A 5,072-nucleotide genomic window follows, 5' to 3' on the forward strand; every position below is an offset into this window, starting at 1 on the left:
GATTCCCATGAGAAGTGGGGAACGGCCCTTGGTAGTCAATATACCCCAAACATTAAAAATCTCCACCTCTGAGATCCCAGTTTGAGGCATTTCGTGCCTTTGCGAAATATTACCTGTTCTTTGACATGCATCTCAAGAAAGGACAAAAGTAGTAGTATCTTTCAAGATTGTTGGCCAAAAGAAACCCGATTACATTACCTTAGCAACAGTCCTAGATGGACCATGATTACCACCATAAGAAGAAGAGTGACAATGAGAGAGAATGGCATGTACCTCACCATGTGGAATACATCGCCTATAAATACCGTCTGCGCACTCCCGGAACAAGTATGGATCATCCCAGAAATACCGCTTCACATCATGCATGAATATCTTCTTCTGTAGATAAGATAAGTCAGGAGGAAGAATACCTCCAACTAAGTAATTAGCATAGTCTGCAAACCATGGAGTGCTCGCAGCAATAGCTAGAAGATGGTCATCTGGAAAATAGTCATCAATAGGCAAAATTTCTCTTCCTGCAAATCTCAAACGAGACAAATGATCTGCAACAACATTCTCAGCACCCGACTTATCACGAATTTCTAAATCAAATTCTTGCAATAATAAAATCCATCTAATAAGTCATGGCTTGGCTTCCTGTTTAGTTAAAAGATACTTTAATGATGCATGGTCGGTATGAGCAATAAGTTTAGAACCAACAAGATAAGCTCTAATTTTTTCTAAAGCATAGACAACTGCAAGAAGCCCCTTCTTCGTAGTAGCATAGTTGATCTGCGCATCATCAAGACTCTTACTTGCATAGTAAATAGCATGCAACACCTTATCTTTTATTTACCCTAACATAGCTCCAACTGCATATTCACTGGCATCACACATATCTCAAAAGGTAAACTCCAATCTGGAGATCGGATTATAGGAGCTGAGATAAGAGCTTGTTTAATCCTGTCAAAAGACTTAACACACTCATCAGTAAACACAAAAGGTGTATCTTTATGAAGCAGCTGGGTTAGAGGTTTAGCAATTTTTGAAAAATCCTTGATAAAGCGACGATATAATCCTGCATGACCAAGAAAACTACGCACACTCTTAACATTAACCGGGTACGCGAGTTGCTCAATTACCTCAACCTTAGATTTATTCACTTGAATACCTTTACTTGAAACCAAATGACCAAGTACCGCCCCTTCAGTAACCATGAAGTGGCACTTCTCCCAGTTGAGCACAAGATTGCTCTCCTCACAGCGCTGCAAAACCTTAGTCAAGTTTCACAAACAAACGTCATAATCAATACCATAAACACTGAAATTATCCATAAAGACTTCCATAATAGACTCTATGTAATAAAAAAATATTGCCATCATACAACGCTGAAAGGTAGGTGGGGCATTACATAAACCAAAAGGCATTCTCCTATAAGCAAATACACCATATGGACATGTGAAAGTAGTATTTTTCTGATCGTCGGGATGAATGGGTATCTGAAAGAAACCGGAGTAGCCATCTAGGTAACAGAAATAACTATGACATACTAGTCTCTCTAACATCTGATCAATAGAAGGAAGTGGGAAGTGGTCTTTCCTAGTAGCTGTATCTAATCACTACACATCTTCCAACCTGTAACAAGTCTAGCAGCAATTAATTCATTCTTATCATTCTTTACTACTGTTGTACCTCCCTTTTTAGGTACAACTTGGACAGGACTGACCCACTTAGAATAAGATATAGAGTAAATAATTCCAGCATCAAGTAATTTTTGTACCTCTTTTCTTACCACCTTATGCATTGGAGGATTTAGTCGTCTCTGACCCTGTGCACTAGGCTTGTGACCTTCTTCCAAGTGAATATGATGCATACAAAAGTCAGGACTAATACCTTGTAAATCATCAATGCTATACCCAATGGCCTTTTTATGAGTTTTAAAAACAGTCAACAAAGCAGAAAGTTGGCTTTTAGTTAGGCTAGCATTGACAAATACTGGGTTCATTTCATAGTCATCAAAAAATTCATACTTAAGATGAGAGGTAAGGGGTTTAAGTTCAGGTTTCTTTACCTCGGTAACATTTGATGGGCTACCTAAGTTGTATACCTTTTGCTTTGGGCATTCCTCTCCAGTAAGCAACTTCTCAATCTCATCCACTTCTTGACTCCATGAACCCGTCTCAACAGCTGGATCAGAAACCAGGGCAATCTCCAGAGGATCCCTGCTTAAATACATAGCAAGACACTCATCAATAGTAAAATCAACAACATCAATACTATGATAAGTTTCTTCTATCATGGGATAATTCAAAACTTTTTCTAAGTTGAAAACAATAGTATCATCCCCCACAGCTAAATTCAGTCTCCCTTGCCTAACATCTATAACCGCCCCCGCTGTGTGAAGGAATGGCCTACCCAAGATGATAGGAATTTGGTTGTACGCAGCCATATCTAAGACAACAAAATCAACGGGAATGAAGAATTTCCCAACTCGAACCGGAACATCCTCCAACACACCCAATGGGTGCTTAATAGATCGATCAGCCATCTGCAAAGTCATATTAGTAACAGTCATTTGATCCATATTTAATTTCTTACAAATAGAATAAGGCATGACACTGATGTTAGCTCCTATATCACAAAGAGCTTTACTAATAGCAAGATGACCGATATGACAAGGAATAGAAAAACTCCCTGGATCCTTTAGATTAGGTGGTGAATTAGCTTGCAACACGGTGCTGCACTTTTGAGTAAAAGCAACTGTTTCTACTTCATCAAATGACCTCTTCCTTGTCAATATTTCTTTCATAAACTTCGCATAAGCAGGCACTTGAGTGATCATTTCAGTAAAAGGAACACTTACTTTCAAGTTCTTCACTACCTCCATAAACCTTCCAAACTGCTTGTCCAGCTTAGACTTTTGTTGATGATGTAGAAAAGGTAGTGCAATAATAATCGGCTCGGCTTCCTTTGCTTTAGAATCAATTTTTGAAACACCGTCATCAACCAGAGGGGTACCTCGATCGAGCCTGGGTAGCACTCGATCGAGCACTGAACTTCCTCGATCGAGCCTGGGGCTACTCGATCGAGGAACCAAAGCAATTTTGTCTTTTTGCTTTTCTCGCTTTTATTATCGTCTCGTGTTTCAGTTTTGTTAACTTCTTTTTCATCGTCACTTAGCTCCAAATTACCCAATCCCTTAGGATGCATATAGGGTACCTCATCTTTATTAATGGGCGATTCTTCTTCATTACTTGGCAATTTCGGATTTCGATATGTGGTATCGCTTCTCAATTGAATGACATTAGCTTTCTCATGAGCTTACTTACCTTGAGCAGGAAGATTTCCGGGCTGTTTTGAAGAATTATGAACCGCCATCTGAGCCACTTGGGTATCCAACATCTTATTATGGGTAATCAACTTAAATATTTGAGTCGTCTGCTTTTGTTCCATTGACAAAGTTTGTAGTAAGAGAGCTCTCATCTCTGCCATCACATTATTTGGAGCTTGTTGAGGAGGTTGTTGATATTGATTATTAAACTACGGACCTCCTTGATTTTGCCTTTGATATCCTCCTTGGGCTTGATTACCATGGTTTTGAGGAATAGTATATGGATTTTTCTGTGATTGTTGCGGCTGTGGATTTTGCACATTCTGACTAGACCATTGAAGGAAAGGATGCTTCTTCGTTCTTTCATTGTAGAAGTTAGAGAAAGGTGTACCTTGCCTGAAAGATTGATAGGCATTAACCTGCTCCAATATGCTCAAACACTCAGCTGCACAATGACCATCCATACCACATCGCGCACAAGATTCCTCCTGTTGACTTAGAGCATGAACTACCTCTTTATTACCCAAAGATGGGGTAGTCTTCATCTCAGTGATTTGGGCAGAAAGAGCCTCTTACTGCGCCGTAATACCGCTATCTGCCCCAATTCCACGAACACTTCCCCTAGGATTTCCATACTTAGCAGTATGGGTAGCAATCTGATCAATTAGCTTCCACACGGTATCATCATTTGTGTTATCCTGAAACCTTTCATTAGCTGAAGAATCTAGTAAAGCACGATGATCATCATACAACCCGTTGTAAAACTGGTTGCAAAGAAATCACTTTTGAAAGCCATGATGGGGAACCGAACGGACCAAACGTTTGAAGCGAACTCATGCCTCATTCAAATCTTCAGTAGCTGCTTGTTTGAAGCTAGTAATCTGACTTCTCAACGCATTAGTTTTCTGTGGTGGAAAGTACCTCTTGTAGAAAGCAAGAGCTAGAGTATTCCAGTCAGTAACTCCTTGATCCTCCATATCTAAATCTCACAACCACTCCGCAGCACCATCTTTTAAAGAAAAAGGAAAGAGCACATGCTTTGCCTGATCTTATGTCACCCCAACAGTTAATGGGATGGAACAACAATAATTAACAAATTTCTCCATATGTTTAGCAGGGTCTTCAATAGCACCCCCTCCAAATAAATTTCATTCCACCAAATTGATGTAAGATGGACGAATTTCAAAAGTTCCATTATCTGTGGTAGGGAGCTTGAATCCTTTAGGGATGGAAGCCAAAGTAGGCTTGGAATGACTGGCTAAAGTAGGCATGATGGTAATCTTAGGAACTGGAATATCAAGGTCAGCAATAGTATCTTCTTCAAAGGACGGATTTTCTGAAGTAATAGACTGCTCTGTCTCAACGTCAAGTATACTCAAGTCTTCTACTTGACCCACTTCTTTCTAAAACTTTCGTCTGTAGCGAAAAGTCTTCTCTATCTCGGGATCTATTGGAAGAATCTAGGACCTAGTTGACCTGGCCATACACGAGACTAACAAGAAAAGTGTGAGAACTGTCTCAAGGAACTGGATTCCCTGAGAGAAAAAGATAAAATAAACAAAAACAAACAAGAACATTGTTGCCTCCCCGGCAACAGTGCCAAATTTGATAAGGCTAAAGTCGTATCACCTAAATCAAAGTAATCATATCTCAGTACTAACAAAATAGCTAGTGGCAAGAAAGGTATCGAATCCATAGGGAGGCGGTAATATTTAGTTTGTTAATATTTAAAGTGTCTTAAAGTAACCGATTTCTTGGGGGT

General features: G+C 39.6%; 1 non-coding gene across 1 annotated transcript; it reads left to right on the forward strand.

The window, feature by feature from the left end:
* The first annotated feature begins 4,099 nt into the window (after positions 1 to 4,099).
* LOC141636648 (small nucleolar RNA R71) lies at positions 4,100 to 4,206 on the forward strand. The gene has a single exon (XR_012541250.1). It is a non-coding gene; the product is annotated as a small nucleolar RNA R71 (small nucleolar RNA).
* Positions 4,207 to 5,072: the final 866 nt, after the last annotated feature.

This window comes from Silene latifolia, chromosome Y (genome assembly GCF_048544455.1).
Source record: "Silene latifolia isolate original U9 population chromosome Y, ASM4854445v1, whole genome shotgun sequence".
Lineage (NCBI taxonomy): Eukaryota > Viridiplantae > Streptophyta > Magnoliopsida > Caryophyllales > Caryophyllaceae > Silene > Silene latifolia.